We start from the raw sequence: 24690 nt of genomic DNA, 5'->3' as shown, positions 1-24690 counted from the left end.
TTTAGCCCTGAGATTTTTGCATCCTGAGAACCCTTCAGTCCCGGACAAATCAGGACATTTGACCACTCTATTCTCTCTATATGGCTTTATGTTATATTATATTATATTATATTATACTATATTATATTATATTATAAATTATACTAGAGGCCCAGTGCACAAAATTTGTGCCTGGGGGAGGGGTGGTGGTGGTGGTGTCCCTCAGCCCAGCCTGCACCCTCTCCAATCTGGGACCCCTCAAGGGATGTCCGACTGCCTGTTTAGGCCCAATCCTGGTAGGGCATCCCTCTCACAATCCAGGACTGCTGGCTGCCTGCCTGCCAAACTGCTCGCCTGCCTGCCTTCCTGATTTCCCCTAACTGCTTCTGCCTGCCAGCCTGATCACCCCTAACCACTCCCCTGCCAGCCTGTTTGCCCCTAACTACCCTCCCCTGCAGGCCTGGTCACCCCCAACTTCCCTCCTCTGCCGGCCTGGTTCCTCCCAACTGCCCTCCCCTGCTGGCCTGATCGCCCACAACTGCCCTCCCTTGCAGGTCTGGCCCCTTCCAACTGCCCTCCCCTGCTGGCCATCTTGTGGTGGCCATCTTGTGTCCACATGGGGGCAGCCATCTTGTGTGTTGGAGAGATGGTCAATTTGCATATTACTCTTTTATTAGATAGGATTATATTAATTATATTAGTTATATTATATGATATATTTTTAAAATATATCTTTATTGATTTCAGAGAGGAAGAGAGAGGGAGAGAGAGATAGAAACATCAATGATGAGAGAGAATCATTGATTGGCTGCCTCTTGCATGATCAAGATCGAGCCTGCAACTGGGGTATATGCCCTGACTGGGAATCAAACCATGACCTCCTGGTTCATAGGTTGACACTCAACCACTGATCCACCATGGCCAGGCTTTCTGTATGGCTTTAGATACTCTCTAGCTATTATAGATTTAGTTCTGTCTCAGTAATTGTTTATTACTCTGGATTTAGCTGTTTACTCATTAAGCTCTACTGATAAATGATATGTTTCTTAAGGATTTTAGATCCACATAAATCTGGATTTGAATGCCAACTCTGCTGACCTTTGTCATTGAATATCTTATTAAGCATCCATTTCCTTAAAAGCAAAAGGTGCATGCAATGATATCTCTTTCAGTTGCTGTGAGAGAAAATCAGATATTATGAGTGAAGCACCATGCAGAGTATCTGATATATATTAGATGTTGCATCAATGGCAGATGGTTTGTCACTGGTGGGTACATCTGTATACTTCAGAGAACCTGTGTTTAGTGAAGGTTTTGAGAGAAAGTTCAAGACTACAAAGCTTGAATCTCCTGACCCATGATCTTTCTGTCCTGTCATTTTCTCTCTCTGACTTAAAAATAAATCCATTCTTTCAGAGGTAAGCCTTACAAAAAACTTGACTCAAAGCCTTGTTTTTCTCAAGTAATGTGGACCATGACAGATGTATTTCCTATGGACCGTTTACTATTGGAATTTTCCATGTGTCAATATTTTTCTACCCTTCAGTGATTTTGCGTGCGTTGGTTTCAGAAACTGAAGGGGAAACAAAAAACTAAAAAGACCTTGAACATTTTCTTGTGCTCCAGTCCCTATGAATTTAAAACATGAATTAATTTTAAGTTGGTGTGGTATCACCAACTGAATGGAGGGCCACTGAAAGCCTTTTCTTCCATATTAGCTCTCCAGAAGAATCAGTAGTGTTTTATCCAACCTGATGGCATTTGAGTTATGTGTATGAGGAAGTTGAGAATGAGTGAGGGTGTCCATGACCTCAAAAGGGAGCAGGGAAAATCCTAATTGTGGTCAAAAGTAAATCGCTGGTTCTTGCTTTTCTCTAAGATCTTCATTGTGGAGGCCACTGGTTCATTTTATCTAGTGGGTATTTAATGCCATGATGATATTAATAATTCAGAAAGTCTGGGCAGTACTTTTCCACTGAGGGCTATGTGCAGAGCAGAGCAGAAGTGCTGGCAAAAGCCAGAGGGCTCCTGACAAGGTCGGATGCTTTATGCTTTAGCAAGTGTTTCAAATCCCTAGTAACCCCTTCCTTGCTGTGACTGACAAACAGAGAGGCAAGGCTTCTAAAGGATTTTTAGCTTTCTTGACTGGGGTTAACAGAAGTTCAATCAAATAGACCTCTAAGAGATGGCATGTCAACAACAATGACACTGGCTGGATGTAAATAAAATTTTAATTACCAGTTCCAAACAATAATTCAAACGATGTTATAAAATGATACAGGATGAATTGCTATAGGTGATGAGAAAATTAGTAGTAGCCATGGGAAGAGGAGGCATGATCTTTTATTATTACTACTGCTAGTGCTTATTTTGATTATTCTTATGGATCTTTTTTAAGATCCAGACACTCTGTATTACGTATATGTTATAATTCTGTGAGATGGACAACCTTATCCCCATCGCATAAATAAAGAAATGGGGGCTCAGAAAATCAATCAAGCTTTTCCAAGGCCATCAAGATGGTCAGAGGTAGAGCCAGTGTTTGACCTGAGGATGGTTGTTTCTAGACACTGCTTTTTTACATGTGCTATAACACCTTCAAGTAATAATTAAAAGTTAGTGACCATGAAGAGGATTCTTAGCCTTTTGCAGAGACTTAAGTTTTCAGGACCATTTATATCTCTTTCCCCATTTACTTCTCATGGCAACCCTGTGCATGAACTGGTTGAGGGTTACTATATCCCCCTGGCACATGCAGAGCTTGGATTGGAATGAAGTAATATGATTCCCAAGGTCACTAGCCAACTAATTAGTGGCCAAGATGCACCTGGAACTCAGGACTTCTGGTTCCACAGCCGGAGTTTTGTGACCCATGCTGTAGAGGATAAAGGGGTCACACCAATAAGAGCTGCCATTTTTATTTCAACTTGAGCTGAAGGGGTTGAAATCTAGTCTAAACTTGATATTCTACCTTTGCTGATCTCTCTTGTCAAAACTACTTCTTCCTGGGTAGCAAGGTTTTCACTGACCAGACTTCCAATGACAGTGATGAGAACTGCCATTTTAGAGTAGTTAGGACAATAAATTATTTATTAATCCTGAAAAAGAGTGCTTAGACCTTCAGAAATATTGATAATATATAAAAAAGAGCAATAATTGAATTTTCTCTTATGATAAAATGTATCTGTGGTCAAATGGACAACTTGTAGGTTTTGTCTTCATTCAGAATATATGGAACATAGAGCTGGCCAGCAACATTGATGGCATCTTTTTGTGAGACTACAAAGAAGAGGGGGATTAAAGAACATAGGAGACATGCGATGCTTAGGAAAGACATATATCATGTGGAGTAATGAGAGGAGGAAAATACACACAACTCAAAATGTTGAATTAGTGACCAGAAATTCAAATTCTAGTCTTGACTATCCTTGGGGCATAGTTTTCTCATCTGAAAAATAATATTATTTTGGATGGTCTCTGAAATCTCTCTTTCATCTCTCACATCTTGCTCTATTCTCTCTAATGTGCTTGCTGGTAAACTGCATGGGTTGTTTTAATTTATGAAGAATTCCTAGAGAGTTTAAAGCATTTTTAGCCCCAGAGTCTGAGCTGAGATGTGCCCCAAAGAGGACCAAGGCAAGCTGCAGGATTTATAATGCTGAGAAGGGCTCTGGGAATTCCTGAAGGCAAATGTGTGAAGCCATTCTGGGCTTGACGTTCCAGTGTAACTGTTCGCACTCAGTTGCCGTTGGGCACATATGCTACGGAGTTTGGTTTCAAGCTGAGCATATGGTAGCTTTGGATTAGAGATTGGATTCTTGTTAAGATCCTTGGCACATGTGTCTTCCCAGTTTTAGAAAATGACAGAAGAGAGTCAAGCAAGAAGACTATTCTTGTTAGGGGCATTATATAAGTGAAGTCTGCTTTTCTCCACCTGCTGAGGGGGCTGACATTTCACGTTCATCATGTTATTAATAAAAAAAAAAGCTTGTGTCATGTTATTTTCCATTTTTATCCCGCTCTCCCTCTCTTCCTCCTTTCCTTCCTTCCCTTCCTTCCTTCCCTTCCTTCCTTCCTTCCTTCCTTCCTTCCTTCCTTCCTTCCTTCTCTCCCCACAAATGCATATGCAGAAATGTTTTCCTTGTTTTGTGTATAGGGATTGCTTCATCTGCTCATGTATATTTGGCCCAATCTGAGCTCAAGTTAGGAACCCCTAGTACACAAGACTAGCTTTCCAAACCCATCACCATCACATTTCCCCAACTTTATTTGAACCAAGAATTGAAACACACTAATCAAATCATGATGCAAATACAGATACTGGATCTAAATTGTGGCAGTAACAGGAAGTGTTCCAGAAGAAAACTTGAGTGAATATGGGCAAGGGTTTTCCACAAGGGGTGGAATTTTATCTGAAGAGAGTCCCCATAGCAGAGGCAAGGAGCTGCAATCTCTGTGTCTGTCTGGAATCTGGTGTGCTGTGTATTTGCATATACTCAGTATCTCCTGGGATATATGGATGGAATACAATGTGATTGCTTTGGGGAATAATTAAAATAATTAGGTTTAAATTAAAACCATTGAGTAGGAAAGCTATTTTCTCACAATGATTTACTCTAATAGAAGCCCCCCGCTCCCCCAAAAAATCAATACTATTTACATAGTGCAATACCATTCGAATTGATATATTTAGTTAGCATTTACACCTTACCAGGGCTGGTAGTAACTGTTTATTTGTCTATAATGGTCAAGCTAAAACCAGGCAATCAGAAATCAAAAGTAAATTCCTTGTTTTATCATTTATCATTTTCAATTGCATTCATTTTGCTATAATTGGATTAGGTATGGGTTCTAAATCTTAGCTTTATAAAATCAAGTTTTGAACTTGTTTATAACCTAATTTTTTTTTTACATGTGAGATCTCTCTTCAAACCCATTCATTCATTGAGTCATTAGAGAAAGATTTTATTTTATTATTATTTTTTTATTATCCAAAAATGCTTTTATTTTATTTTTGAGAAAGGTTTATTAAACATATAACATGGGCAGGGCAATAATGTTAACTGTAATAAGGAGTGCAAAAAATGAATACGATATTATCTTTGCTCTAAAAAAATAGATGGACATGTAGGAGAGAAGCTTCCCTTGCACTTTAATCCAGATTCAGTATAATTAACATTAGAATGGTGACACAAACCAGGAATAATGGGAGTAAGTAGGAGGGAGTCATAATCTTTTAACTAGGGTACTGGGAAGACTTCAATACGAAATGTTCTACAGGAGAAAAGTCTCAGGAAAGAGTCTTCAAGGAATTAAATAACACATGAGCCAAGATCTGAAAGATTGGATGTCTAGCGTACACTGAAAAAATAGGAGATACTCTGGTGCTGATGAGGAATAGTATTTGGGAAGAGCTTGGGCTGACCTTGTAGCTTTCTAGATTACAGAGGCATTAGAAGGCTTTGGGGAGGTTGTCCCCCACCCTGCCTGACCCATTGAGGGCATTCTGGGGAGAGTAGAATGGAGGAGTGATATGATCAGAGCTCGGCTCTGCACCCCTCTTTTGCATCTCTAGTCTTGTGATACTCATCCCAGTTGAATTCATCCAGAACCACCCAATTTTATAGGTCCTCTAGAACCCTCACTTTGCAGATGAACAAACTGAGGCACAGAGAGACAGACCAAATAGTTAAACCAATGCTGTGTCCTAAAGATGGATGTCTTGGAGAGACGCCCACCTTCTCTTCAGCAGCATTTAAGTCTCTCTCCTTTGGTTAGGTCCCAAGCCTCCTGGGAGGTGGAAAGAGGAAGAAGATAAATAAACATTTACAGGGGCTTAGCCATGTGAAAAGCATTTCCATGGAGAATATACATATATACAGGGTGGGACAAATGTAGATTTACAGTTACTCATGTGTAAAATAATGTAAAATGAATACATAATAATACAAACATAAACTCTGTGTTTTGCATACTCACAATTGTAAATACGAGATGAAGAAATGGAGCTGAAGAGTCTAAGAAACTTGACTAATGTGAAATAAATAGTAAATGGAAGAGCTGGGAGTTAAACCCAAATGACCTGGCTCTGTAGTACACTTGCTTCATCATTATCCCATGCTTGGCATAAATTTAGCTGTGGGCATAGAAGTGATACAGGATGAAATATCCCAAATCCAAAGCTCATGAACCTCCCACTACTCCATGGAACTCAAACATTTTCAAGCAATAAAATTTAATTTAATTCAAAACATTTATTGATTCCTGGTTTATGGCAGACTTGTGATAGGTGTTGGAGATACGCCAACACACACATGCATGTGTATGCAAGCACACACACACACACACACACACAGACATACACACTCGCACTGAGCTGCTGGAAAAATGATTCTGTGAGATTTATAATATAAATCTCATTACTTATGCCACTAGCTCAGAAGCCAGTGAGCTGTGCCAGTAGGAGACCAGAGATTAGGAGGGGACAAGGCTAAGACTTTGTTCTTTCTGCTTCCTCCCTGCATCAGAGTGGTTTTGGCAGGAGCATGGGTTTCCATAGCTACAACTTTACAGGTAGACCTTCTATTCTATATCCCCTTCTGCTGTCCTGTATAGGACTGGAGGCCATTAAGGACTTCCGGCCAATGTTAATCTCCAGGTATATGAGCAGTCCTTTTAAATGTTCCTTTACCTGATACTCACTTCTGTAAACAGTACCATCCTTCTACAATCTCTATCAACATCCCAGTGGAGGGTTCGGTGTCTGTTAGGACCTTGACTGATATGTTTAGTTTTAAGTGCTGCATTTTGTCTCTTACTAGCTAATTCTATGTGACCACAAGTCATATAACTATTCTGAACTTAGTATCTTTACCTATAAAATAGAATTATAGGGGAGCAACACATTTATTGAGCATCTGTCATATGCTAGGAACTTTATGTATATTAATTCATTTTCTCTTGATATTAATTTTTATGAGTGTATATTTTCATCATTGTATCCCCAAATCTATATAGATACCTGGAACATGGTAGATGTTCAGTACATGCCTATTGAGTGAATGATGTAGGCATGAGATTGGTATCGTTATCTTACTTAAAAAGAAATTGATGCTGGCACACATCAAGCCATCAAGTAAATATCACAGAGCTAATAAATGGCACTGCTGGAATTGGAGGCTAGGTTGTTTAATTTTATAATGTTTACTCTTTCCACAAAACAATCCTGGTTAAAAACCTACCCAACCCTTCCCGGCCTGCTGTGAGATTTAAAGGAAATGAAAATATTATGAATTCTGAAATCTACTTAAACATATTGCATTATCATCTTTATTAATATTTTTAGAACCTCTTTTCTACCTACCAGTGCAGAGTACCATGTGCTCATTAAATGCAAATTAATTCTCAGTTAAGTATTAGCCAAACATAAATATAAAGGTTGTTGCTAGGGAAGTGAAAATGAAATTAATTTGGGGGTGGAGTTCTGCTCTTTTATATTATTTTCACAATTGTATCCTCCTAATAACATGGCTAATTAGGAAATAATTTTCAAGTTTCACAATTTAAAATTAGAATATTTATTTTCAAGAAAGTATTTGAGCTTTGGATCTGGATGTGTCAGGAAAATATTCTGAGAGTATAAATTTAGATAGAGCTTAAACTTGGTTCTCTGATTCCACAAGTAAATGGAAGTCATGAAAGTCACAAGAAATTGTTCCTGGGACCTTAGTAAAAATTGAGGTTTTGAACCTTAGAACACATTATTGACCGTTTCCATGATGAAACTTAGGTCCCCTGGGGAGTCTGCAAGATTAGCTAGACCCAAAAGGCAATGACTCTTTGATGAGGAAATAGTTTTAAGAGCTTTATAGAAGTTATATACAGCATTGTGTCTATGTGATTCCCCCCGCTCTATGTTGCTTATGCATTACTTGAGAAAGTTCAAAGTATATAATGACACAAAAATAGTGATGAGATAGATCTATCTCTTAGGGTGATGTCCTTGGACCTGGAAGTCCATTTCTTCATCTCTTTGTTTATTGGAATCTAACCCTAGTGTTCTATGGTTTTTGAATAGTAATGGAAACAAAATAAACTCACCGAGAAGGACATATATGAAGAATGGAACTGGTTTTAGCAAACACAAGCATCCAAATCAATGTACTGCTTCCAAGTGGTTGCCTAGAAAGACTGAGGTTTTATCAGTGATGACAACTTTGTTGAACTGCATTTAAATAAGAAATATATGAAGTCATAGAGATATCCTGAAGGTTGTCAGAATCTTTCCCTACAGTTGTAAAATGAAAGATTTTAGAATATTTCTTCTGGATCCAAAATTTTATGATGTTTCTAAAATCTCAGCCTTAGTAACTTTCATCCATTCTTTCATTTTCAAAACAAAGAAATATTTATTCGGCACTTACTAATGTGTTAGGCATTAATTCCCAATACTATGGCTTGAAGATAGATGCCATGCTCCTAGCTAAAGCAGCTCACAGGTTAGTGGAACAGACATGTAAACATCAATAATCTATAATAATAAAAGAGTGATATGCTAATTAGACTGGACATCCTTCCGGACATCCTTCTGGACGACCTTTCAGACAAAGCCGGGGCTGCGAGGGAAGCCCAGGTCCCAGGTGCTGGAGGGTAGCCGGTGCCAGCATTTTTGAAGGTCGTGGAAGTATAAATAGAAAAGTCTGAGGCTGAATTTTGAAGGATGCCCAGGAGTAATCCACGTAGAAAGATTCAAAAATCAAGAGCAGCATAAGCAAAGAAACCTGTATGATGATTTTATGGTCCCAATTCTAGAATTGTCACACATCTAGTAAGGGACAAAAAGCAGCACTTAAAACCTTCCTTAGAGTCGCTTTCCTTAAACAAGAACAGATTACAAAGTGATTATAGCCAGTATTGCTTTTCTACTTGCCTATAGTACAGCTTTCAGAAAGGCCTGCGACTGTCTCAGATTTTAATTGTCAACAGCCTATAGTGGGAATTCAAGGCACATTCTTGTGCTTTCCTAACTCCCTGGCATTCTTGAAATCTATTTGTGTTTTCCACCTGCATCATCCATTAGGGTAATGAGTTTGGTTGTTTACTGACCACTGTATGGTGTCTGGTCCTCCACCTTCATCTGGATGTTGAGAGTCTCTATTACTAAAAGTAATTTTCCTTTACCCCCAACCTTACCTTCAGATAATTATCCTAAGGTGCCAACACTGGTTCAGATGGGACTTGAGGTGGCTTTACCTCTCTAGGACTTGATGGTATGAATGACTGAGTTTCCTGTCACCCAGATTCTCTTATCCTGGACTTCAGCTCATTCTCCCCTCTTGTACAGGCCTCCAAGCATGCCCCAGAGGTCAGGTCATCTGGCCTAGGGCTCCAAGGATAGAGTCTTGACTTTAGTTAACCCATGTCTATTAGGCACTCTAGTCATTTTGTGCTATTTTAACCAAAGTTTGTGGTAGGTTGTAATACAGCAATAGAATGCTAAGACAGCCCTGAAAGGCTTCCTATGACTAATACCTTCTGACTATGAGAAGGAATAAGTTGAATGATCCAAGTGAAGAATGATGGCATGGCAAGATGTACCAGGGTGAGGGAATAGTGAGTACTAAAGTTTAGAAGCATGAGAGACTATGAAGTGCATTGGCATCTAAAAATAACTTTGTTTAGGTAAACAGGGATGGTAGTAAAAATATTTAACAACCCACAAAACCTACACTGTGGCAGGGTGGGTTATTGGGAAGAAGAGGCTGAGGACAGAGTTACGGGTGCCAAAGGTTTATTAGGTGTTGACTTATGGCAGGAAGAGGGAGGGAACAAAATTGGGCAGGAGGAAATTTTACACCAAGGTCTAACAAAACTTTGGCCAATTCCACAGGGAGGTCTTGAGAACATATCACCTATCAAAAAAGTCCCCCTTGAGCAGAAATGACCAGACCCTTAAACTCCATCTTGCTTATTTATTTGAAATGGAATAGTATGACTCTGGCTTTCTGTAGCCAAAGCAAATCCTGGATAGTATCTACTGGCTGAATTCCTTGCAGTGGATTGTAAATCCTTCACTGAAGAAGGATCTGGGTAGCCTGTCTGTCTACCACAAACCCCAGACAATTGGAACAGAAAAACACACAAAGGTAGCTATAGTAAGGTTCAGGAGATGCTCAGCTGACCTAGGAAATTACTTTAGTTAATGGATCTTGGGAAATACTGGGGACTTTTAGGGGTAGATAGAGGCAGGTGGAGGGGACACTCTGGGAGTGCATCCATGAGTATTTAGCAAACAGTGTAGTGCATTTCAATCTTCTGTCAACTGGTATGGCTGATACAATGCATATCAGCTTTATATTTTCCCTTAATATTTAAGGCTCATCTCAGTAGCCCTCCTACAAGGAGATGAGGCCAAAGGGGCAAGCAAGGACCAGACAAAGAAGGGTTCATGTCATGATCAGAGGCGGCTTCACATTTCATATCACACCCACACTGAATCAGAATGACCACTGTGTACCCTTTTCACCATCAATAGAGTTGTTGTTGAGCAAAGAACTTGCCAGGACTGCAAGGACAGGCAACATGGTCACCAAAAATTACTCAATATAAAAGCAGTAAAATAGGTTTGATCATGCAGACCTTCTGGTCTTATGGTTAATTTTAGTCTTTGCACAACTATGTCTTCATCTATAACAGCTTTCTTCTTTAAGCTGCTGCCTGCCATTCCCATGATTTCACCAGTCTGGGTCAGAAGTGTCCCTCAGGTCCCCAACATCAAAGCCACTCTGTCCCTTTTATGCCCTCATTTATAACACTCATCGCAAGGCTCATCCATTTTCCATGACACAGTTTGTCATTAATAGATTCATATTGCTCATTGCTCTTGAGTCTTTCATCTGAGAACTATTGTAGTGCCCTTAAGCTGCTCTGGTTGCTGAATCGGAACTTGCCCATCAGTCACTGTTGGCACCATTTAGCTGGTCTGCTCACTTGTCAAGAATTGTCCAAGCCTTCATCCCGGGTAGAGTGGGGGGCACTCAGCCATCCTGGGAAGCCTCACATCTCCTACAGAGCCATGTAGAAGACAAAAGGTAAGGTGACATTAGGGAAGGTGGGAAGGACCCCATGGGAGCTATCAACAATTTTATCTGCTGGGGTTGGGAGGGGAGGGAGAACATACTGAATTATTATATAGATAAAATAATCTAAAAGATAAATTGGCCCAAATTTCCCAATTTATATAAAAGTACAAGTGAACCAGAAAGGTGACTGGCATACCCTAGCATACTTGTGATGTTTGCCCAAGTAATTTTGTCCACTTAGAAATCTCAGGGGCAATGAGCAGTGGAAGATGCTGGCCTCTTTTGAAGCTTCCTTCAAATTGAAAAAAAATGAAGAAATATAATAATAGGGTAATAAAAATTGTATTTTATTTTAAACTAGTGACCTGGTGCACAGATTCATGCACATTGAAAGTAAATTAATTAGAAGAAATATTTTAATATCGCTATTTGCCCTTTCTCTATAATAGCAGTGTCAACCAAATTCATGATCGACAATGACAGATCGAAACACACGCATGCCAGCGAGAGCTTTATATGTATTGCACATGCGCGAGTCAATGTAGCCTTTTATAGATATAGAATAAACTTGCTTAATTAGACCTGCTTTCTGATTTAGCTAAACTTTTTCCAGCCCAGTGAAGCACCCCAACCTCTCTTTCAGGTAATTGTCAGCAACACAGCAGTAAATATCAACACAAAGCAGATTATTATTGTAAATCATGCAGGGAGAACAAAGGGTAAAATATATATATTTTTTTAATTTCTTTATTGATTAAGGTGTCACATATTTGTCCTCATCCCCCCATTCCCATCCCACCCCTCTCCCCACGCATGCCCCAATCCCCTGTTGAACTTAACCGTTGGATAGGCTTATATGCATGCATACAGGTCCTTTGGTTGAACTCTCCCCCTCCCCCCCACCCTCCCCCTACCCTCCCCTATCCTCCCTCTGAGGCCCGATAGTCCGATCGATGCCTCCTTGATTCTGGTTCTGTTCTTGTTCCTCAGTCTATGTTGTTCATCATTTCCTCTAGATGAATGAGATCAAATGTCACTAGATATATACTAATAAGAACTGAATGTGAGACGAGCAATAATATTTATGCTGACAGGCAAATGAATCAATCTGTAGCGAGCTTCCCCCTGGACCAACAGTTCTTTTGAGACCCAATTTCGATGTCCAGTAGTTCCTTATGTGTACATGTCAGCACTGACCCCTCAGCTCTGGATGGTGGACAAATGGTGGTAATGGAGGTCCGACTCCCTCTGGTTTGGTCTCGGCCGAACCCAGGGGCACGGCGTCACGCGGACTAAGGGGCACGTGGCCTCACCCATACCCAAGGGGCGCGTGGTCTCACCCGGGCCTGGGACCCAGCCTCACCCGGATGGATCCAGGGGCACACGGCCTCACCCGGACCCAGGATCTGGCTTCACCCGTACCCAGGGACGCTTGGCCTCTCCCAGACCCAGGGGCACGTGGCCTCACCCGGGCTTAGTTGCACAAGGCCTCACCCGGATCCAGGGACACATGGTCTCACCCAGACCCAGGAACGTTTGGCCACTCCCAGACCCAGGGCCACTTGGGCTCACCCGGGCCTAGGTGCACGAGGCCTCATCCGGATCCAGGGACGCATGGTCTCACCCGGACCCAGGGACGCTTGGCCTCTCCCAGACCCAGGGCCACTTGGGCTCACCCGGGCCTAGGTGCACGAGGCCTCACCCGGATCCTGGGACACATGGTCTCACCCGGACCCAGGGACGCTTGGCCTCTCCCAGACCCAGGGCCACTTGGGCTCACCCGGGCCTAGGTGCACGAGGCCTCACCCGGATCCAGGGACACATGGTCTCACCCGGACCCAGGGACGCTTGGCCTCTCCCAGACCCAGGGCCACTTGGGCTCACCCGGGCCTAGGTGCACGAGGCCTCACCCGGATCCAGGGACACATGGTCTCACCCGGACCCAGGGACGCTTGGCCTCTCCCCGACCCAGGGCCACTTGGGCTCACCCGGGCCTAGGTGCACGAGGCCTCATCCGGATCCAGGGACACATGGTCTCACCTGGACCCAGGGACGCTTGGCCTCTCCCAGACCCAGGGCCACTTGGGCTCACCCGGGCCTAGGTGCACGAGGCCTCACCCGGATCCTGGGACACATGGTCTCACCCGGACCCAGGGATGCTTGGCCTCTCCCAGACCCAGGGCCACTTGGGCTCACCCGGGCCTAGGTGCACGAGGCCTCACCCGGATCCAGGGACACATGGTCTCACCCGGACCCAGGGACGCTTGGCCTCTCCCCGACCCAGGGCCACTTGGGCTCACCCGGGCCTAGGTGCACGAGGCTTCACCCAGATCCTGGGACACATGGTCTCACCCGGACCCAGGGACGCTTGGCCTCTCCCAGACCCAGGGCCACTTGGGCTCACCCGGGCCTAGGTGCACAAGGCCTCATCCGGATCCAGGGACACATGGTCTCACCCGGACCCAGGGACGCTTGGCCTCTCCCAGACCCAGGGCCACTTGGGCTCACCCGGGCCTAGGTGCACGAGGCCTCATCCGGATCCAGGGACGCATGGTCTCACCCGGACCCAGGGACGCTTGGCCTCTCCCAGACCCAGGGCCACTTGGGCTCACCCGGGCCTAGGTGCACGAGGCCTCACCCGGAACAAAGGGTAAAATATTTAACTGTAGCAGTGTTTGACTATTTTCTGCGCAGTGAGAAAACTTGAAGTCATTTTTAAGTTCCACCATTTCTTCTTTTCAGTCGGGTCAAGTTTCTAAACTTTCTAAATCTCCATTTTTCAGCTAATGAAAAGAAAATAAGATTCTACCGAGTCTCCTATCTACCTACTCCAGAACTTCTGTGAGGATCAAATGAGATGAGGCACGTGAAAATGCTTCACAAACATTTGGTGAAAGTGTAAAATGTTTGCACCTGGGTACAAAACAAATTGTGTTCCTGGGCTGAAGAAACTCCAAGGAGGCTAGTCGCTAGGCAGAGGAAGCCAGGCGTTGCTACGTGACGTCATTACCCAGAATCCACAGCGACTGTTTCTGGGCTGAGCTGGGTTGTGGGCTGCATTTTGTGCCACGGGGTCTCAGCAGCGTTGTCTGTGATTTGGTGGACTGTAGCTCCAGGGTGGTGGCAGGGCCTGTGTCCCACTTGGGGGAAGCCGAGTGTTGGTTTGTTGGCGCCAGGTCCACAGTGCCATTTCTTTTTCAATGTCTAGTGAGTGTCTTGGCAGCTCCTGCATTGAGCATCTGCCCCCTGGTGGTCAGTGTGAATCATAGTTACCTGTCAGATGGTCAGACAGACACTTAGGCTTTTATATATATATATAGATGTTTATATTGAAATGTTTAAGCCTTTTTTTCAATTACCGTATTTTCCAGCGTATAAGACGACTAGGCTTATAGAAGATTTTCCTGGGTTAAAAAGTTGTCTTATACACTGGAAAATACGGTAAGTTTTTCTCAAGTATAAAAGTACAAAGGAATACAACTTACTAAATCACTAAAAAACTAGTTGTAGTGTATTAATGGGGTATATATAAGTTTCAGATAAAATGATGAATATTTTTCTCCAACCCTGATGTTCTCTCTCTGGGCCTGTGTGAGTTACCTAAATAGCCCCTTCATGAATGGACAAGGGTCTTGGTGAAGTTGAGGCCTAGGCCTGGTCTTAGGGATGCTTCTAGCTTCCCGCCCTCACCTTACCTACTCCCCATCCTCCCATCACAGGATATGGGCTTTGATCCTGGTGTGTGGAAAGGACTGGCTTTAAACAGCTAACTGACTTCCAGTTGGGGTTTGGCTAACTGGTCAGGGGATAGGGTGGTAGATTAGCTCTTTAGATGAACCCACACTTAAAATGTGTCTTATCTGCTAAATTTCAGGTAAGTGCTAGTGACTTGGTACTTACTGCCTGGTTGATTCTTGACAGGATGTTTCTTCTCCTGCCCCCAATAATCCCCTAGCAAAGTGTCTGTGAAATAAGTGTAATTAATAGTTACTTATCTAAAGTAGAGATATGGATTGAATGACCTCTTGGAATCCCTTCTAGCTGTAAGGTCAAGGAAGAGGAGGAGGAGGAAGGTTGTGTTATTAGAGAATTGCATGAGTGGAATTTCTCTGTTGCTAGTGGGAGGGGGGTTCATACTACATCTTGAGAAAAATAATTTTCTAAGACTCATATGGGAGAATGAGTGATTTTTATTCACATGAAATTACATCCCTTGGTTTCCAAAGTCCCATTTCCCTTAAACCATTCCTGCAAAAGGTTCAGCCTGGGATTCAGCAGAGCCAGAAGCAAAGCCAGTGTCCAGAGTTTCCATTCCATTGGGGGGCTGAGTCCAGCAGAGCATCAGGCTAATCACAGTCCATTAATTCATTGTGTGTGGGCTCCACATGGTTGTGGGCCATAAGGGCGAGTGTAGAGTTGAGAGCCCTGCAAGCCAGGAGTCAGGCTTGAGCAGCAAGGGAGAAAGAGAGGGGCTCCTTTGTTCAGGAGCTTAAGTATCTCAGGTTTTGAGTCCTTGCAGTGGTCACGCCTATTCTGGCCAATGACCTGCTCCCAGGTGTAACTGAGAGGTAATCACCTTTCCTACATTATTCAGACCTTACTGGGTATAGGTCCCTCTTTATTGTCTGGTCCCTTCCCCTAGCGATCTCTGGGGAACAGACCTGAAGAGTGTTAAAGTTCAGTTTCTTGGAAAAGCTGTGAAAATGGCATGCATATATTATCTAGGTTTAAACTTTGATCTTTCCTGTTATTAATAACCAGGTTATTACATAAGGTAATAACCAGGTATCATTAGCATATAGGAGAGAGTCTTTTTCAAAGTGGGGTGCCCTGACCAGCAGCATCAGCATCACCTGGGAACGTATTGAAATTACACATTCATGGGCCACACCTCAGACTTCTTGAATCATAAACTCTGAAGTGAAGCTCAGAAATCTGTGTTTTAGCAAGCCCTCCAGGGGACTCTGATGCATGCCTGAGTTTGAGAATCTCTAGCGTAGAACATTGAGCAAAACCTCTTCCTTATGGGATAGCTGACTCAGTTCAACTCTCAGAGCCCTGGTTTCTTTGTCCACACATATGGAATAATTTACCTCCTTCACATCATTGTCACAAATTTTAAATGACCTAAAGACACCTAAGACATTGCAGGTGCTCAGTAAATGTTAGTTAAATTCAAAGGACTAAAAAGGTTGAAGACTAAAAAAAAAAAAAAGTTAAAAGAATGAGAACTTAGTCTTCATTTTTTCCTTATATAACATTTTTAGCATTATATAATTTACAATTTGCATGCAAAACACCCCACCCTGGGGCATCATAGAAGGCTTGAAAAATCCAATATTATTCAGACAGCCAGAGATTCTGGCTGCCAAACCGGGCTTAAAAACTAATTTTCCCTCTTTAAGGAAGTGACATTTGCACATTCGACACAGCAGTAATAAATTTAGGCTTTCTTACCACCCCCTGCTGTACATGAGTTATTATTTTTATCAATAGCAAAGTTATTTCTTTTTGAGTGTCTGGAGCTGTTTTGGAATCTCCCCCTTTGTCCACACTGCAGTTATCAGCAGATAAACAGCTCATTAGAAAAACAACAGCGACAACAAAAACCTAAAACCATTTTTAATGGCATAAATGTGATTAGAGCATTTAATTAAATTCCAGAAAGTACACTTTCCATTAATAATTGGGAATACATTTCATATCAATTAAAAAAGGATTAAGAGTGAAGGCTTGGAAACTTGGACGTGGATGTAACCTGAATTTTGAGGCTGTTATTAGCAGGCTATGTGGAGGAAAGTGCTCAGGGAACACAAAAGCAATGCTGTTTCTTCATAAGAAATTTCCAGATATTTAGGAGGCCTCTTCATCCTCACAGGGGGAGCTCTGCTGGTCTCCTTGGAAAGTGTGAAGGACTGACCTCTAAGCCTCAGGTGTGAGTTTAAAAGGACTGAAAGGAACACTCTTAGGTGCAATGGGAGATGGATCAGGTGACTTCAACAATATCCCTTCATTGTGGAGTCAGCCCTCTAACTCCTTCTCCTCAAACCCCTCTAATATCCCAGGGACAGGGTGTTTCAATTTAAATCTCTGGTACTCTAGTCAAACTCTTCCCCCCAAAAAAAAAACAAAACAAAACAAAACAAGATGAAACAACCTTAAGTCCTAGAGGCAGTGATGTTGTTCAGATCAGAGGGTAAATACTGTCCATCTTCAATGGAGCATTGAAGGTCATGAGAAGGGAAAGAAACCCATTTGTTCTCTAGGCCAAGGACACACAGTCTGGCTTAAAATGGAAGACAAGTTTGTACATCTTGAAGTCAGGTAGGTATTATAATGGAGATGGTAAAAGAGAGAGAGTGACTTAAGGGAAGGGACCCAAAACATGCCCTATTCCAGTGGTCGGCAAACTCATTAGTCAACAGAGCCAAATATCAACAGTACAACAATTGAAATTTCTTTTGAAAGCCAAATTTTTTAAACTTAAACTTCTTCTAATGCCACTTCTTCAAAATAGACTTGCCCAGGCCGTGGTATTTTGTGGAAGAGCCACACTCAAGGGGCCAAAGAGCCGCATATGGCTCGCGAGCTGCAGTTTGCTGACCACTGCCCTATTCAATAAATATTGATTAAGTATCTACTGGCCAGGCACAGTTCCCCATGAAGATACAAAAATAAACTCATTTTTATTGGCCTTAGAGGTAATGACACTGTAGAGAACCTAAAAGGAAGGTGAGGAATTAAGTTCTTACCATTTACGAAAACCTATCCATGGTTGAGCTTATTTGACCCTCATGAGAGGTAAGCAAGGTAGTTTTGTTACCCATATTTTAGAAACGATGAAATTGAGATCCTTCAAGTATCAGATGTGTGGAACCAGGAGGTCATCTCAGCTGTCCAGACATCAATTTCTATGATCTTTTCATCTTATCTTTGGTGGTCCTGGGATGATTCAGCTCCTCCTGGGGTGAGCTCAGAAAGTCAGAAGGGGGCTCTAACTGGTGTGGCTCAGTGGATAGACCGTCGGCCTGCGGACGGAAGGGTCCCGGGTTCGATTCCGGTCAAGGGCATGTACCTTGATTGCGGGCACATCCCCAGGTGGGGGTGTGCAGGAGGCAGCTGATCAATGTTTCTCTCTCATCGATGTTTCTAACTCTCTATCCCTCTCCCTTTCTCTCTGTAAAAAATCAATAAAATATATTAAAAAAAAAAAGAAAGTCAGAAGGGGTGTTTATACCCTCCCACTTCCTGTGGGCAGCCCACTGAAGCCCTGCCTGTGAACTTCACTCACTGGCCATATCTTGTAAGGAAGAGACTCAATGGAGGTCAAGCTCATTGCTTCATTCAAAATATTGTGGAGCACCTAGGTGGCAGGAACCATGCTAGGCATTTTACCACAAAGGCGGCAATGAGTACAATGTAGAATAGAATGCATAGCACAGTATCACTTAGGTCAAAATGTGACAGCTCACACAGAACAATGTGATCTGAGTTCATGGATGCACATGTGTGAACATCAATGCATAGATGGTGGTGGTGATTTTCCCCCCTTAATCTCCATTAAACAGGTGAGTGGATGCCTGAAGGGGATGGAAAGATTGGGAAATAGGATGGGGCTATAAAGGTGGACAAAGAAAAGTAGGGCCATGTGTGGAGTGATGTTCATGCTGAGCACAACCTGAGGCAAATGAGTAAAGGTACCTGAAAACTGGGAGCCTCTGGATACCAGAAAAGCAGAGATGGGTGAAGCACTGGTAGACTCTTTGAAGTGAGCACATGAACCAACACATACCCACAGTAAGTGGACTCCTATCCAGGTTCCAGGCTTCATATTATAAGCAAATTCTTTCTTAGTAGCTCAGCCCAGAAGCCGGGCTGCTTCTGGGACAGGGAGGGATTTGTTTGGTGTCGGCACTGTTGAGCCTATTAAACTGAAGTTGCAAATCCATGCAGTCGAAGTGTGAACAAGCTCCCACTCTTGGCTCTGCTGTGGTTTCAGGAGGATGGCTGGCAGCCCCTGCTGTTCTTGGCCGTGGGGGACTCTCTCCTACACCAAATCTCCTGATGAACATCATGTTCTAGCACAGTGTAAATAAAGGCAAGCGAGCATTTAACAGCACTCAGGACTCAAATAACTTGGTCTACTGTGTATAAGCAGAGCACTAAAGGAGAAGAGATGAGGGGAGAGATGAGAGTGTACTCCTCACAATACCCCCAGCCAATGTACCTGGGAAAAATCTTGTTAATGGCGACTACTTGAAAATATTATAAAAAGCCTATGTTTTCCCCCTTTGTTTCTCCCTGGAAATCTCAGTGGCATAGCTCCTGAACTCCTCTTTTTTTTCTGTTTGTCTTTATCTCTGAATCTGTCTCTTTTTATGTTTCTTTTTTGGTGACTCTCTTTGCTTCTATATCTTTCTGAGTCTGTCTGTTGGTTTATCTCTTTTTTGTCTTCGTGTTCCTGTATGTGTCTCTGTTGCTGTGTATTTCTCTCTGATTCTCAAGGCACAGCTCTTGGTCTTCACCAACCTCTTGGAGCTCAGAACATGGCAGTTTTGTCAGATGCTTTGGTGAAATGTCTGGGTTAACTGTTCAACTAAACAAGCATATGGACAATAAGGACATTTTCCCAGGGGGCAAGGGTTTTAGTCTAGGCAGTTCTGCAGTAAGAAGATGTGCTGTTTTCATTTACATGAGCTGTTAGATTCTTCACTGGAAACATCTGCATCCTTAACATAAGACTAGCTGCAATCCTAAAAACACTGCTACTTTTTGTATTATTGCAAGTGTATGGTGAGGAAATTAAAAACCACGGTCAGCTTACACAGTTTCCTGTGATGTAGCTAGGACGGAAGTCCATGTTTGCTGTCTAAATCACCACTCTGTGTGCACAACAAATGGGTTCTTAATAAAGCAACTGGTCAGTGCCACAAAAGGGTGGTGAGTGTGGAATGAAAGAAAGTGTGATGCTGTTCATGTGGAACTGACCATCTTTGTGTCAATGCTCTTCTGGTGTGAGTGGCTGTGAATGTAGACGTTGAATGTAGCATGTGTGTGTGTGTGTGTGTGTGTGTGTGTGTGTGTGTGTGTGTGTGTGTAGGTCTGTGCCCATGTGCACATGTGCTCAACATACCTGTGAGTGGATGAAGGTGAGGTGATTTGAATTAATTATGTGTCTCATTCGCTCAGAGAGAGAAAACTAGAAATTAACTTCTATTATTTTGCTAATTCTCTGCCTTAGTGTGAATCCTCACAACAATGTCTTTGAATGCAGATCCTTTATTTCTAGTGACCATAATTTCAGGGGCTCCTCCTCACCTCCCCCCGCCCCCCGCCGCCCGCACCCGGAGACTCCTGGTTAGAGTGGTCAAAAAATGCTCCTTTGCCAATTACCATGTTTAAAAAACAATAACAATTTGCCAGGACTGCTGCCACCAAATTTTCTTTCCACAAATGTGGGTTTACCCCTCAAAAAATTGAATAAAAAAGCACATAGCTTCCTTGGATATTAGGACATGAATACTTGGGCCTCATGAAGCAGCTTTGACACTGTAGAGTTTGAATCCCACAACTGCTGGCCCTATTGTTTAAACCCTGACTGTGCTGAGCCCAAGCCAGATACTGTGAAGGGTTCACTCTCAGAGGAGGTGAGGTTTGGACCACTCAGTTCATTTTCTCTTTCTCAACCCACCTTTTACCCCTCTTTGGCCACACTCCTTCTCACTGTCTTTTCCCTGCCAGCAACACCCTCCTCATTTCAGTCTGGGTCTCACATACCTAGTTGTCCTTTATGTCTCTAAGACTCTTTCCCTGGCAGGTTTATTTGTTGACCTTGTGAAGATTTCTTAACCTCTCTGTGTTTTAATTTTGTGATTTACAAAACTGAAAAAACAGTGATATCTGACGTTGGGTTGTGCAAGGATTCAATGAGTTAGTACATATCACATTCCTAAGACAGTATCTGGTACACAGTGTTTTATAAATATAAGGAGTTGTTTCTGTTGTTATTGCTTATTTGATAGGGGAATGGAAAGAACGGAAAAGGAGGAGAGAGAGAACTCCCAAGGGAGTCAGAGTCAGCAGGTGCTATGGACTAAATTGTGACCTCCAAACTTTATTTTCAAAGTCCCAATACTCAGCGTGACATATTTGGAGATGAAGCTTTTGAGCAGTACTTAGATTTAGATGAGCTTATGAGGATGGGGTCCTCATGATGGGATTAGTGCCCTATAAGAAAAGACTAGAGAGCTTGTTCTTCCTCTGTCATGAGAGGATAAAGAAGTTAGCCATCTTCAAGGTAGGAAGTGGGCTTTCACCCGGACCTGGCCATGCTAGCACCCTGATCCTAGAGCTTCCAGTATTCAGAACTATGAAAAATAATTGTCTGTTGTTTAAGCCAACCCATCCTTATCATTTTATTATAGCAGCTTCAGTTAAGAGAGCAGGGTAGAGATTCTTCCCATGGCCTGCTTATTGTTGGGAATGTGGGTTGTTATTGTTGCTTGTTTCTCTTTACTTCACTCTAATCTGCCTCCCATTTAGCATTACCCAATAGAAGGGAGAACATAAAAAACACACATTTAGCTCCTTTACATACAACCTTCCTCCCTGAATATCTCAGAAACTACACCTGAGCAGGGTGGAATGCAGGGCCATTCAAAGTTCAAGGCCATGTCTTTGCCCTCTTGCCCCTTGAAGTCCTGAGTGTTAGTCATAACTTTGAATCCCAGTAGGGCTTCTGGGCTTCCTCATCCCCAAGGCAGGCTGGGTGAGTGGATGAATCCAGACACTCTTAATTAGTCTAGAAGGAGAAGGGAGGCTGTCAAGATCCCAGTCAGAAGTTTTAGGATCCACTATCACTTTCCTGAGAAACGTGGAGGGTGGAAAGTGAGGTCACATTGTGTGCTTGTAGGGCTATGAGGAAAGCAGTATGGATTTTTGTTTGTTTGTTTGCAATTGACCCCTGTGTATGTACAGCACCCTCGGCTGAGACCCCCAACTTCCTGCCTCTTAAATAAGGTGACTAAGAGTTCCTCTACCTGTGCATGTGGAGTTCTAGATGAATCCATTAGGCTCCAGGGACCAGAGCAAACCACGTGTAGTTCCCAAATGAGACCTGCTTTTTCTTGGTTCCTGTGGCTGGAACAAGGTGCCTACCATTTCTCTAGCTACCTCGTGTTCATATTTCAGTTTAGATGTCAGTGCCTCTGGATTTACCCCTGATCCTGCAAGTCTTGGTTCTCTAGCACCCCATCCCCCACCACATCTCTGTTTGCTTATGATCACTGCCTATGTCACAGTGGATGGCATCAGTCTGTTTGCTTCCCTGTGGGCCACTAAGTCTTGAGCTCCTGGCATGCTGGGGCAGATCTTGGAATGTGCTGGCCACTAGCACTGAATACAGGCCTTGGCACATCATAAGAGTTTAATGGTGCAATGATTATGTGTAGGTGAGATCAGGGAGATGAAAAGAACCAAATTTGGAGAAAATCTGAGGAAGAAAAGGGTTGAAGGCTTGAAGGCAATGGAAGAAGAGGTGCAAAGGCTCTCAGGTGAATGCAAGTAGCATCTTGAGAAAGAAGAATAAGGCTGGAACATGGGGAATCCAAGGTAAGATGGAAAGACGGAAGTACAGAGAAAGAGAGGGAGAGAGGGAGAGAGGGAGAGAGGAGAGAGAGAGAGAGAGAGAGAGAGAGAGAGAGAAAACCAGACCAGGTCAGTAGGGCGCCATGGTCCATGGTGAGGAAAGTGGATTCTTTCATAAGTACAATGGAAGCCTCTGAAATTTTCCTCTGGGGAGTGGAAAAATCTGATTTGTGTTTTAAGATCACTCTGGCTTCTGAGCTGAATTGATTGGAAAAGGACAGGGATAGACGATGGGAGGCTATTGTGATTCTCAGTTTCTATTTGGAGTCTTGGAAGTGGTGTGCTTCTATTAATTTATTATCAACAACAAAAATAATTTTTGATATAAACGTGTTTTATTTCAAGCCATCCGTTTATGAGGCTTTCTGGAAAATTGGAAAGCCCTTTGGTTGTTCTCTTTAAAACTGAAAATTATGGCACATTAGACATTTTTTTTTTCAGAGTAAAGAAACCGACAAAAGAAAGAAAACAATTCTCCTCTCCATCGCAGAAAAAAACAACAAGTTTTTAAAAAACAAAAATTATCTTACAGTCTCTGACCCTGAAGATAAAGAATATGGTTAAAGTTATAATGAAGATGGATTTATAGTGTAAATATAAATTGGATTCTGTTTCTTTCACACAATGGGTACCATAGGCTCTCCTCACATTCTTTATAAGTGTTCCACTCCATGTCTGACATGTAATCAGTGATGAATGTTAATATGTTAACTTTACTTTCACTCCTCCGCCTCTATCTATTTCTAGTATTGTGTTGGATTAGAGTCTTCATAATGATTATTTTTTAAAATTGAAAGCCATTTTATCAAGTGTACAATATGTTTAAGTGTTTACACTTTAGTGGATAGTCAACTTATATTTTTCAATCTTATGCAAGTTAGTGCTTCATTAAAATTAATTTTATTTATAACCTTTTTTACTTTGGATTATTGCCTTTGAATATGTTTCTACAGGATACATTTAAAAATGTATTGATTTTTTTTAAGAGAGAGGAAGGGAGAGAGAGAGAGAAAGACAGAGAGAAACATAGAAAAACATAGATTGGTTGCCTTCCATAAGAACCCCAACCAGGGATCGATCCCACAACCCTTTGGTGTACAAAATGATGCTCCAACCAACTGAGCCACCCCAGCCAGGGCCCTACAGGATATATTTTTAAATTTTGGAAAATTAATGTTTTCTCCTACATCTCACAGACTTAATATATACAACGAGCAAAGATGAAGCCTATTTGCCCATCTCCCTCTCAGAGGCAGCCCCAGAGTTTCTCTGAAAGCTGGAAATCCCTGCCTTGGAAGAATAACCAGGGGAAGAATTTCATGTGAAAGACTGTAGATATCTCCTCTGTATGACTCTCAACCTGTCTGTTTTTCTTAAAGGATTGAAACTGTTTGCCTTGCTCCCAGAAAAGTATAAACAGACAAGTTTCCCAAGGACACAGTCAGCAGTGGATATTGTCACTTTAATCAATATTGTTAATACAGTAGGTATAAATGGCATCTAATTAGTGTTTAAATGGACTTATCTTTGGATGTGAGGAAAACTTATCATTTTAAAGAAAAATAAAAAGCTATAGTTTATTGGGCATGTACTAGGTTCTAAGGAGTTAGTCATGGACTTAGTGTGACTTTTTATAGTCCTCACCCTACCTTTCTTATAAATATTGACTTCATAAGGTTAACCCTATTTTATGGATGGGGAAATTGAGGCCTAGAAAAAATTGAATAACTTTCTAAGATCAGAGAGTAGAGGTGGAGCTGAGTTTGGAACTCAGGGCGCTGGACCTCACTGCAGGTCGCCTGTTCTCTAGCAGAAGTTTCCTATTTATTTACTGTGAACTTGATGCTTTTATCACTAATTTGAATTTGCTCTGGTTATGCAGTAGGTATACATTTATTTTCTTGGCATATATAATGCAAATATATTTTTCCAAGGACTTTTAAAAGATCAATTTAGCAGGAACTATTTAAGCTGAGGGAATCTT

The 24690-nt window shown here is 42.3% G+C and overlaps 2 long non-coding RNA genes across 3 annotated transcripts in view; one reads left to right on the top strand and one right to left on the bottom strand.

The window, feature by feature from the left end:
- Positions 1–10773: 10773 nt before the first annotated feature.
- On the bottom strand, positions 10774–19209 carry LOC114234905 (uncharacterized). The gene is made up of 5 exons (XR_003621089.2): positions 18762–19209; positions 17813–18088; positions 14961–15023; positions 11257–11352; positions 10774–11043 (listed from the first exon to the last, which is right to left on the bottom strand). It is a non-coding gene; the product is annotated as an uncharacterized LOC114234905 (long non-coding RNA).
- Positions 19210–22392: 3183 nt separating this feature from the next.
- LOC114234904 (uncharacterized) overlaps positions 22393–24690 on the top strand; it is a 111741-nt gene continuing 109443 nt past the window's right edge. For both annotated transcript variants that reach the window (XR_008557708.1, XR_003621087.2), the window contains exon 1: positions 22393–22670. This is a non-coding gene — a long non-coding RNA (uncharacterized LOC114234904). The remainder of the gene's footprint in view (positions 22671–24690) is intronic.

This window comes from Eptesicus fuscus, chromosome 2 (assembly GCF_027574615.1).
Source record: "Eptesicus fuscus isolate TK198812 chromosome 2, DD_ASM_mEF_20220401, whole genome shotgun sequence".
Taxonomy (NCBI): Eukaryota; Metazoa; Chordata; class Mammalia; order Chiroptera; family Vespertilionidae; genus Eptesicus; species Eptesicus fuscus.
This window is presented reverse-complemented; position numbering and strand designations above follow the sequence as displayed.